This window comes from Ailuropoda melanoleuca, chromosome 12, assembly GCF_002007445.2.
Source record: "Ailuropoda melanoleuca isolate Jingjing chromosome 12, ASM200744v2, whole genome shotgun sequence".
Taxonomy (NCBI): Eukaryota; Metazoa; Chordata; class Mammalia; order Carnivora; family Ursidae; genus Ailuropoda; species Ailuropoda melanoleuca.
The window spans coordinates 72,174,435-72,186,910 of NC_048229.1; the positions used below are offsets into that span (position 1 = coordinate 72,174,435).

Genomic DNA, 12,476 nt, shown 5'->3' on the forward strand with positions numbered 1-12,476 from the left:
AAGCAGTAAAAAAATAAGGTCTGGGGGCGCCTGGGTGGCTCAGTCGTTAAGTGTCTGCCTTCAGCTCAGGGCGTGATCCCAGCATTCTGGGATCGAGCCCCGCATCAGGCTCCTCCGCTGGGAGCCTGCTTCTTCCTCTCCCACTCCCCCTGCTTGTGTTCCCTCTCTCGCTGGCTGTCTCTCTCTCTCTGTCAAATAAACAAATAAAATCTTTTTTAAAAAAAATAAAATAAAATAAAATAAGGTCTGAATCTTAATTTTATTATATGAAAATAGAAGCACGTGCGTAAGCGCACACACACGCACACAGAGGTTGGGAAGGTTATACACCAGGGTGTTAAGGGTTGATGTCTCCATGGCGGGTGGGACTGACTGTGAGCGTTCAGTGGCTGACTGTAAGGCTCAGCTTTTCCATGATGAACACTGCTTCTGTAATAAAACAAAAGCAATAAAATATTTTTAATTAAAGCAATCTCACACACAAAAAAGATGATTCGTCTATAAAAATGTCACTTTCCTATAGTTTTCAGAAGGAGTTACTCTAGGAAGGGGCTCTCAGGGAATGTGGTGCTACCACACCCACCACCCAAAAGAGAAATCTGTTTGGCCCAAGCACGGGGCAGGTGGCAAGCAGGACTCAGAGGAAGGGGAGGTTAGGGAAACGGGGTGTGCTGGGGGCCATGGACCCATGAGGTCTGCAGCCTGGTATTAGCTACTGTTATTCACGCAAACACGCATTGGTTACTATTCTACACAGAGCTCTGCACAGGAGAAAGAGCTGACTGTGGAAGGGTCCCCGCCTCCACAATTCATTAAAGGAGCTGGTGGTCTAGCAGGAGGGATAACACATCCATAGTGAACTGGAATTCCAGTTGGACCAAGATAAACACAGTAATGGGGCAGAAGGGGACCCAGGGGGAGAGATAATTAATTGTGATGGGGTGCAGGGGAGGGAAGCAGGGGCTCATCAAACATTCGTGGAATTGAATTGAAGTGGCATTTAAGCTGGGCCTTAGGAGCCCTCCCTCCCTCACCCTGACGCTCGGAGAGACATATTACACACAGACGTAGCGGGATTTCCTCTACGAGGACCAGAGCTGCTGTCATTTGGGCAAAACTCAGTGCTTTCTCACAGCGGCTGTCACCAGAAGTGGAGGTCTCACCGCGTCTCTTTCCGAGATGTGTTGAGATGTGGGAACAAGAACTGTAGATCTTGGGGCGGCTGAGCCGAAGACAGCCCGTGTAGGAGGCTCAGAGCCCACTCAGGACCATGGATAGATCTCTGAGCAGGGCCGAGACACACAGCTATGCTGAAAGTTGAGTCAGCCATAGGGAGTGCTGTGTTCCAAACCATTCCACGAAGGTGGTGCTGGGAGACAGTGCTGGGCACCTGTCACGACGGAGACAGATGTGGGGGGAAGCCAGGCACACCACAAATCAAAAATAACAAGGAAACCTCCAGTCAAAGAAAACACAAGCAACACCAGCTCTTTGGCTCCTCCCTTTGTCAGAGCGTGGCATTCTGTGTGCACAGACTCCCCGGACAACAGAAATGCACCCAGCGGAGATTTTGCAAATGAATAGGCAGATCCAGGTCAAAAAGATGTGTTTGTTGACCACGCTAAAAACTACAATCAGTCAAATAAAGATGAAATTTGCCATCTCCCCCTAAAGTGTATGAGGCAGGGACTAAGAAAATTATCTATCAAGCAGGAAATATTTCAGCAATTGGTCCTTATTTATTAGAGAGATGTATGGCATTTGCCATGCTACCATGTGCATTGTCTTTTTTTTTTTTTTAAGATTTTTTATTTATTTATTAGACAGAGATAGAGACAGCCAGCGAGAGAGGGAACACAAGCAGGGGGAGTGGGAGAGGAAGAAGCAGGCTCCCAGCGGAGGAGCCTGACGTGGGGCTCGATCCCACAATGCCGGGATCACGCCCTGAGCCGAAGGCAGACGCTTAACCGCTGTGCCACCCAGGCGCCCCTACCATGTGCATTTTCTATAAAATAGAAATTGTAGAAAGAAGTCCAGAAAACCAGAGAGAAAGACCAGAGGTTTTGTTTTTGCTTGTTATTGTGAATAAAGTTCCCAATTTCCCAACTCATGACATTGATCAAGATTGAAAGGGAAATTTTCACTACATTGGTGACAAACGATTTTTGAGGTAATTATTCCATCATTCCAATTTGGGGACATCTACTCTGTCCCCACATCAGGGTTACTTAGGTTCTTCAAACATGACCTGTCGGTGTCATGCTTTTACGGCATGCCGACCTTCCCCCGACTTCTTGGGCTTTACCCAGCTGTGGTGGATGCTTCCAGATGCTGGCCAAGGACCCGTCCCAGAGGCTTGGCCCATGTCCTCTGCTTTTCCGCCCAGGGCTTCCACTAAGCTACAGCACTGTTCATTCTGGAGCAGGCACAGCGGAAGCACAGTGGGGGTGGGTGGTGCCCGGAGGGTCCTGAGGGTCCCGCGGGAATGCCCTCTTTCCCGTTCTCTTAGTGGATCATTCTCAAAGGCATTCTGCCTGCTTCTTAGTGTACAGCCGAGTCCCGTTGCCCACAGAAAGGACCTAGATAGAACATCTTTATTGTCTTTTCCTCCTTCCAGGCTCACTCTCTGCTCCCTCCCATCTACTTTCTAGAATCACCCCCAAATAAACTGCTTCCACTCAAGTCCTTGTCCCAGGCTCTGATTAGGACTCAGCTTTGCAGTTTGGTGCTGGCCAGCAGCCGTTCTCCCTTTACAATCGTATTTCCCTGGGGAACTACCATGCTCTCCGTGTGCGCAGATCTGTGGAGGTGGGTGCACGAGGGACCCGCAAGAAACCCACAGCTAAATCTGCCCCTTCCCCACCCCCCAAGCAGGCTCAGGGCCACTGGGCCCCCTGGAGGGAGGGATAGAGGGCGAGAAGAACGGCTCGGGGCCATTCCCAGGTGTCAGTAGTTTATGTTTAGCGGACTGTCTTGCTGAAGAGCTCTGACTCTGTCTTCTCCTGCCCACCCACCCAGCTCCTTCGGTCCACCTGCCTCTCCCATGAACCCCTGACAGCCTTCACCAACCAAGAGATTCTCTGCAATGGAAGATAGCCAGAGTCAGGGCCCTGCAGCTGGTAAAAGACCACCCACTGTCAAGTATGTAAGTTATACATCTAGCTGCCCCAGGAGAAGGTGTGTACCTCTCTCTCTGTCTCAGTGCCTCTCTGTCTCTCCCTGCCTCTGTCTCTCTGTCTATTATCTGGCTCTCTCTCGCACGGGCGAGCGCGTGCGTGAGTCCTAGCCAAATTCCAGAGAAGGGCTGTGATTGGCCCAGTTTAGGTCAGATGATTAGCCCTAATCCAATCAAATGTGACAAGGAGCTGGGGTTATGTTATACAATGTCGCTTCCAGCCCTACCCCCCTCAGCTGGTGAGGGAATAGGGTGCCATTGCGATCGGGGAAGATACTGTAATGAATGTCCATTATATCAACGCTGCTCACACTTCTCTGTGCTCACCAATTACAGGAGGGTCTTGTTAAAAGGCAGGTCCTGCGTAGGGCCCGAGAGTCTGTATTTCTAACAAGGTGGTGTTGATGTTGCCATGCACACTCCGCACTTTGAGCAGCGGCACTACGGTATCAGGCAGGGAGGACCCTCTTCAGCCTCACAGAGTAAGCACCCATCCCTCCCCACAATCAAGAGAAACCACTGCTACACCGCAAAGATTACAAGGAAGACTTCTTGCTGGGCGAGATAGAATGAGTGAGTTGTCAATGACATTTTCATGGGGCTTTTTTTACACAGGGACATTTAACACAGCCTACAAACCAAGCCATTAAACTTTCAGCCAAGTAATTACTTTCACCAAGTAATGATCAAATCAGACCCTAACCATGAGCCTCACCCTCCCATCACTTGCCAGGGATTGTGACAGGAACAGCACGGATTAATTAAAAGCGGTGATTTTATATTTTGTCACAGCATTTTTGGGACAGTGGCATCAATTGGCCAAGTCAAAGTGTTCTGCTTCTTTTGCCTACTTTGCCCAATCCCTGGAGTGTCCTCGCCTGTCCTTCCTCTTGTAAATCTCATTTCTCTACAGCTCTGGTGTCTTCTGCCCTCACCGGTGAGGGCTCCCAGCCTGCCGAGTACCACACTTGTGCTTTGCACTCCCCCTCCCAAGCCCTAGTCTCCATCTGTGTCTGTCCTTTCCTGTCCATGGCCTCAGAAGCTACCAGTGGCAGACACTCCTGTTTCAACTGCTCCTCATGGCTGTGGCCATGTTGCCCTTTACCCTGCCCCATCTTCCTACTAGCCATTTAGGAGATGACCAAGGTCTCAGGCTGAAACACCCATGGGGTTTGCGGCAGTGTCCAGTTAGGGGAGCAACTCAATCTTGGTAGAGACCCTACAAACGGGATGCCGCAGAGTCTGTCTGTGAGGCTTCAGAGGGGCAGGGAGAGCCACATGGCACTGTGGTCCAGGGATGGCACTGCAGACACAGTGCAACCTTGACACCTGTTGCTTAGTATTCATATCACCATGGTGCCTGGCCCTTCTGTCCAAGCCCTGCACACCTCTCTTCTGACAAGGGCCACCCAGGGCAGGTTTCTCAATACAGCCAGACCCAGAATTGGGACCCACCGTGCTCTTGCAGACCTGATGGAGTTTACTCTTACTCATGGGCCTGGCACTGGAGTCAGGAGTTCTCTTCTCAGTACCCACACTCAGGAAGAGCCCAAAGCCTCCAATAGGAAAGCAACTGATGGGAAGGGAACTCTGTACTCCTCCAGAGAAACCTCCTCTCCAGTTCAGCAGTGTGGTCATGACTATAACAAGGAATAGGATAAAGAGCTCATGTGAGGAAAGGTGCAGGCATGGCTGGATCAAGTGTGCAAACATCATCACCAGGCCTGATATTCCCTCCATCTCCCAGCTCTGCTTTCCTCAGGGCTGACTTGGGTCCTGGGCAGGCCTCTGTGTGGTAACTCACAGGGATTACGTCTTCTAGTTTAGCAACCAGTGGAAAGAGACCATCTCTCTCCCTAAAGCTGCTGGGGTTGCCTCTCAGTGGTCTGTCTTAGGTTATGTGCCAGACTGAGAACCAGTCACAGCGGCCAGGGAGGTGTGGAACTCTCTTCGGCCAGGAATGAGTCATAACCTCTCACTAGAGGTAAGAACTGAGGGCAGGACAAACGTACTCCCCAAGAGGAAGCTGAGAGCTGCTAACAGAAGAAACAAATTTCAATTTGTCTAAAACAACTAAATTCTGGGGACAATGCATAAGTTCGTATAACTTCAGCTATTACATATAATATCACAGTAAGCAGTTATCCAACATGGCCAAGGATAAACCTATCTTTCAGATTGAAATAATGGGATCACACAAAGAACATACCCAGATCACTGAAGGTCATGGATTACCCCAGATGGAGATCCTGAGATGAAGGTTAGAGCAAAAGTACTCTGTTTGGAAAGTCATGAGATATCTATAGGGGAGGTGGAAAGTGAGACGCTCAATAAAGGGTGTGTTATCAGTCTCATTAACACTGTGGCGAACTGAAGCCAGTCCTACCAGGGAACTCTGGGAGATGTCAAGTCACACCTGAGTTATCCCAAGCAGGGGTGAGGGGGCTGGAGTATTTATACACCAACCCCTGCCTGTTGATTTCCAGGAGCTTCTGGCTTGCTGTGCCCAGTGACAAAGGAGCCCTGAGGCAGAGAGATGCAGGTGCTGGCTGTTGGAAGTGGGGCTGGCATACACTAAGGTGGGAAGGGTGACAGGAAGTGGGCAGGCAACCAAAAACATTCACAATCTCCAAAGACAGACTAGACTGAATAGACAGAACCATGTGGTCTTGAAGGTCCTAGAGTCATTTGAGAATCTTGTGATCCCTCCAGCTCTATAATAAGAATGTCATTCACCACTGTATCAAGCTCTGTAGAAAAATATAGTTAGTAGAGATTTTTGGTAGGTAGAATATTAAGTAAAGTCACTTTATGAGGTTTAAAAGTTAGAAATGTCTTCTTGAAGAATGATCCTTTTTCTCTTCGATATTACTCTTACTCAGAATTTCAAAACATTTTATAAATAACATGGTCTCTAAGCCACCCTGAGAAAAGAAAACTGAATTTCAAGGTTTTTTTTTTCTTAAAGTCATTTTCTTTTTTAAAAAGATACAAACTGGTTGCATAACCTCCTGAAAACAATGTAACTGATGAATTGATTTTTGCAGTTTTAACCCCATTGTTCTGACTGTTGATGAGATGCTGCTGTGGCACGTACAGGATTTACCGTCCCAAATCTACCTTGTCCAGTCACCACAGCTGGTCCCCAGAAGGAACACTTTGTTCCCAGAGAGCCCAGGCCAAGGGTTTGATCATTACATGTAAGAATCATCCCAAGTGCAAGGCCATTAACCCCACATGCACTGGGCTCTTTCCCCTTTAAGAGGCAATTTAATTCCCATCATCTCACTTGACCCTGGGAGACCAGGAGGACCTAGACCATAAGTTCCACCCCACAGATGGGCTGAACTTCTTCCAGGTGAGATGAAGTACCAAGGTTGCTGGAAAAGGTAGAAACCAAGCTTTACTCTAAACTCTAGCATGAAGATCTTTCCACCACACCCCTAGTCCCCAGATAAGGTTTTTCTTGCATTAGTAAAATTATTGCATCAAGCCATCTGAAATGCCATTTTTATTGGTCAAAATGATCAAATTACAGCAAATTTGCCATTTTCATAGGTCAAAGAGGTCAAAACCTAATATTATCAATTTCACATGGTTCAACCTAATACAAAACCATTTGGGAACCTGATTCTAGTGAGCAAGAATATCAGAAAAACCATTATTACCACCATCTCAAACAGGAAGCCTATTTTAATCAAAAAGGTGGGAAGGTGACTACATCACCATGTGAGACACTGTGCTTTGTGAAGCACGAGCTGTGCTATCTCTATTATGTTCACTAGACCTGCCTTGGGAGCCAGGGAGCCATGTCAGTCTGGAGTCCCCATCTGACAAAGAAATGCCAGGGAAGCCCATCCGGGGGCCACTGCCACAGAAGTCCTGTGCTCCAAGGAGAGCTCCGCTTGGATGGTCCCTCCTCCATTGCACTGCCTCCCTACCCACACACTGACCCAGGAGAGGGAAGGGTGGAAGGTATGAGACGGCTGTCATCGGGTCCCTGGGAAGCAGCATGGCAAAGCATCCAAGGGGCTGCACAAGTTGCAAGGACATGATCTGTCTGCAGAGCCACCCTCACTGCGTGGCGTAGATGAGCAAAGTGGGTACCACAAGGGCGAGGCTCCTCTGCTCTCAAGGCAGAAGGCTACAGGCTGAACAGACACGATGACTCATAAAACCCAAAACTGTTTTGAGACCAATTCCTTTTTATGTAAAAAAGAAGAAGAAAAAGAAATATGTCTGTTTCTTCTTTCTCTGGACTGAGCTTAATATTTAAATAAAGCATTTTTGTGAACGGGCCCCACAAATCATCATCTTTGCTGCACTAGCTCTAATTGCACTATTGCTTAACTGCAAAGCAATAGAGTGTGTAATTTGGGAGCTGTAACGCCTGGGGGTGGGGGGCAGGGATGATTTAAACTTTTCATGTAAATCCCAGAATTCAGAAAACTGGGCTGAGAACAGCAGCAAGAGTCCAGCTTCCTCTCTAACTGGCTTCTTGGGTACCTCAAATCTCCATGCCAGGGAGGCAGCAGAGAACAAAAACCCCTCAGATGGCGCCTCATGCTACCCTCGCAGCAGAGCATCATGAAGAGATGTGAAGTTCGGGAATGGCGTGTCAGTCAGCAGTTACTGCGTGCCTGTTGCCAGGCTGCATGAGCACCAGGGACACCCATGTGAACGTGGCTGGTTTCTGACTGCAGGAAAGCTGCTCTAGTGAAGGGAAGCAGACATGTCAACAGAGCTCAATGATGGAGACACATAGAGGAAGTTTCTTCGAAAAAAGGATGCCTAGACCCAAGTCTCTAAAAGACAAAGTTAGATTTTTAAAAAAGGAGCAGTGAGACTAGCTGGATGCTCACTGGCACTTGCTTCTCTTGGGTGCAACTGATCTGTTGGAAAAGTGCTCCTGAAGAAGCCAGGAATCGAGTAGCGGGGAAGCAGAACAGAGAAAGGAGAAGGCAAGCAAGGGTGTGATTCTCAGTGAAGTCCCAGATTCAGCCTGACCCCTGGGGAAGCTCTGAAGCGTAAGTTACACCTCGGAGTTTGAACTACCTCAAGGCAAGGACACTGGTCTTCTCTTCCCGCGGCAGGCAATCATGTTTATGGGGTGCTCCAAATGAGGAACCATCCTCTACCTGCAAAGGAGGCGCTTCTGGTGCTCGAAACCGTCCCACAGAAGGATGCAGTTCCGGTCTGTTAGACAACAGCCCACAGATGCTTGGGGAGAGGGGCATGTGGTGGATGAAAGTGACCCAAGAGGATCAGGGCTGGCCAACACCCAGTCTGTAACCCAGACTGACTCAACCTCGGCAATGAGATAGGGGTGGAAGATTTGCCAAACCATGCCTGCTCATAAAACCCCAAGCACAATTGTCCACTTACCTGCTCTCTTTCCAGTTAGTACAAGTCCTCCAACTTTGTTCTTTCTTTCCAAATTATTTTAGCTACACCAGGACCTTTTCACTTACATATAAATTTTTTAATTAACATGTCAGTGTCTACAAAAAATATCCAGGATTTTGACTGAGATTATGTGAGATCTATAGATCAAGCTGAAGAGAACTGACATCTGAACAATATTGAGTCTTCTGATCCATGAACACGGTGTATGTCTCCTCGTTTACGTGAGTCTTTAATTTCTCTCCGCAGTGTCTTGTAGGTTTCAGTCTACAGAACTCGCATATCTTTTGCCAAACTTATCTGTACATAGTTCAACCTTTTGATGGTATCATAACTTACATTATTTTGAATTTAAATTTCTCATTACCGCTAGTATAAGGAAATGTAATGTGTTTGGCCATATTCATCTTTTTCTTGCAACCCTATTAAACTCACTTATAAGTTCCATAGCTGTTTTTTTGTAGATTCCTTATAATTTCCTACATAGGTAGATGCTGTCAACAAATTAATACGGTTTAGCTTCTTCCCTTCCTAACTGTATGCTGGCCTGTTTTGTTTTGTTTTTTCTTTTCATGCCTTATTGCACCAACTACCATCTCCATCATAGAAGTGAATAGAAGTGGTAAGAATGGACATACCTGTCTCATTATTGGTCTTTTGAAATAGTATTTTCTCTTTCACCATTAAGTATGCTGTTAGCAGATTTTTCACAGAAACTCTTTATCAGGTTGACAAAATTGTGTTCTATTCTTAGTTCACCGTGTATTTTTACCATGTTTACTATTTTTTAACCAATTTTTACCATGTTTGAATGTTGGATTGTTGTCAAATTATTTTCTACATTTATTGAGATGATCATATGATTTTCCTTTTTAGTCTGTTAAAAATGACGTTGATTTATTTTCAAATGTTAAACTGTGCTTATGATCCTAGAATAAACTCCACTTGGTTGTGATGTATTCTTTGTGTTTTGTTGGATTCAATTTGCGAAACTCTTGTTAAGAATGTTTGCATCTATGTTCATGAGAAATCTTAATTTGCAGTCCTCTTTTCTTGTAGTGTGTTTTCTGGTTTTGCAATTACAGGTAATGCTGGCCTCACAGAATAAATTAGGAAGTCTTCCCTCATCTTGAAGTTTCTAGAAGAGTTTGGATTGAATTGACATGTTTTTCTTTAAATGATTGGCAGACTTCTATACTAAAGCCACCAGGGCATGGAGGGTTTTTTTATGGGAAGCTTGTTGTTTGTTTGTTGCGTTTTATTTTTTATAGGCTCCACACCCAACTAACAACCCAAAGATCAAGAGTCACATGCGCTATTGACTGAACCAGCCAGGTGCCCCTGTGGGAAGGTTTTTAGCTTACATTTAATTTCCTTAATGGATTTTGGGCTATTTGGGTTATCTACTTTTTTTCATGAGTAAGCTTAAATAATTTGTGTCTTTCAAGAAATCTGTCCATTTTCTCTAAATTGTGGAGTAATGATTATTTTTCCTGATGCCCTCTGTATTACAAGATTTTTCCACTTTTGCTGTTGGGGACATGACTTATTCCAGCCCTGTATGAGTTCAGAGGTTTTTCTACCTGCTTCTTTCTAGCGGTTCTTTCAGTTGCCTCAAGTAGTTTCCTCCATGCAGGCACTGACTGATACTCAGCTGAAGACGTGAGTGGAACCTGAGGACTCCAGAGTGATCTCTCTCTTTCTCCTCCCTCCCTTCCTATCTCTCTTTCTTCACCCTCCTCTGGTAGTCTGCTACTTTGGCCTCCCTGAATCCTCCACTCAGTCTCCTCACCTTGAGGAAACCACTGGGCTCTGTGTGGACTTCCCCCTCCCTGGAAACTCACTCACCTCATGGAAGAGGTTGGGACCAGAGATAAATACCTGGGAGCAAGTACACAGAGCTAGTAAATAAAACCGTAAGTACAACGGGAGAGCTTGTAGTGGAGGAAGGACAGTATCTTAAATATAAAACCCACAGGGGCAGGGTATGCACAAAAGAGACTATGATGTAGGAGAAGAAAGATGTAAGTAGAAAGAAGCTCGTCAGAGATGAAGTTATAGAACCCAGACTTTGGAGAGTTTCAAGGAACTGAAGGGCTCCAAGTGTCCTTGCCTCAGAGGTGCTGGGCATCAATGTCAGAAGGGCTTACACAGGCACAATGCCACCCATGCCATGAGTACATCCTGTGCTGTGACTTTGCCTATGCTTGTTTCACTGGTTTTGCCAATATGAAAAATCTGTCCCCTTTAGCAGAGAAGACTAAAGTAGGGGTGAGTGAATGAGATGGGCAGAAGTGGTACAAGCCATACTTTCAAGAAGCTTGGCTGAAAAGGGAAGGAGATTAGTAGCTAGGGGAAGGCAGGACCAAGGTGTTAGGAGTGGAGGGGACACTTTCTGCTCAGTATCCAATCTTCAATCTGTGCATAGTCCGAGGAAGAAAAGGCAGTGGACAGGTAGAGCCTGAGATAAGGAAGAATGAGGATAATTGATGGAGCAAGATCCCAGGAGTTGGGAAGTGGGAAGGGTTTGGCCCTGTGCAGGAGGGAAGAATGAATGCCAAAGCAGGACAAATGCAGGTTAGAGAGAGAGCAAGTTTACAACCCATGTACTGCTCTCCCTGGTTACCAAGAGAGGTTGACAACACATGGGCAGTTCACATGTCAGCTTATGACAGCCTAAAAACAAGCCTCAGATTTGTTTTCTAGCAGCCCAAAATTGCAACTCTGAGACTTATTCCCTGCAGCAGCGGCAGTAAGTCCCATCAATGCACTGAGATAGTGGGCATCTGCATGTGGTGCTCAAGGCCACAGTTTAGGACTGCCTTGGGTCACCCAAATGGTGTGACATAGACAAGACATTAAAGAAATCCATTCTGCATAGTATCTATACTGAAGCATTAAGTTCCACATGGGAGAGATACAACCACCTGATTTCTACAATGCAGAAGTATATCATATTGATAGAACATGGCAACCCAAACTAGTTGAAGCCAAAAGAGAATTTATGGGGCTGGACTTGGCTGCAACTCAGTCCAGAGCACTCCCAAGTTACCTGATGCACAGGTAGCTGCATGTGCTAAGCTAATGGCAGCAAGTTCACCAGCTGAACAAAAGTTCTGGAGTTAATTCCTGGTTCTCACTGATCTGGACTGAAAGATATGCTGATTTGGAACCAATTGTCAGGGCCAGAGGGACTCAATGTGCTGACTGGGTGATCCCAGGATGGCCTAACCTTTGCTGAAAGCACATGGGCTAAACGTGAAGAATAGTCACCTTATTCCCGGGGGCGGGGGGGGGGGGGGAGNGGGGAATGCATGCCAGGAGGCACAAACAACTAGTGTTCCTACAAGAATTATTTCAAGGCATCAGCTCTGGGCAGGACTGGTCCAGGAATGGAAAATGGACACAAAGAGCCATGGCCTATGTGTGCATCTCTGACGGAATGTAATCCTACAAAGTATGTATGAGAAGGAGAGAGAGTAAGCCACAAGCTTGGAAGATGAAAACTTCATTCTAGAAGCACTGCATCTTTCAGATGGTGCAACAGGTATGCTTAGAAAACAGCGTTCATTAGCTTCTCCTTGACCTTTGAGCTTGCTGCCCCTTCAACTTTCCTTCAAATGAACCCATAATTCCATCTCAAGAATTGACTGGAACTAATTCCTTCATTAAATAAACTTCATTTGGGGGCTGACTACCTTGAGTCCTGGAAGAAAACACATCTTACTTTTGCGGAGACCAATGTAGGTCAGCAGTGCAAAAGCTTCTTTTTGAGAGAGGTGAACCACCAGCCCTTGGATGAAGGGCTGAGGAAGCTTTTGTACTGAAGGCGCAAAGTGGAGAAAAGAGAGCAATCGCATAAGAGCCAGTTCAGAGGGCAAGCAGAGTGCACACACAC

General features: G+C 46.5%; 1 protein-coding gene across 7 annotated transcripts in view; it reads left to right on the top strand.

Moving 5' to 3' along the window:
- Nucleotides 1-12,476, top strand: part of WWOX (WW domain containing oxidoreductase) — a 1,195,262-nt gene that overhangs the window by 326,676 nt on the left and 856,110 nt on the right. The window lies entirely within an intron of this gene.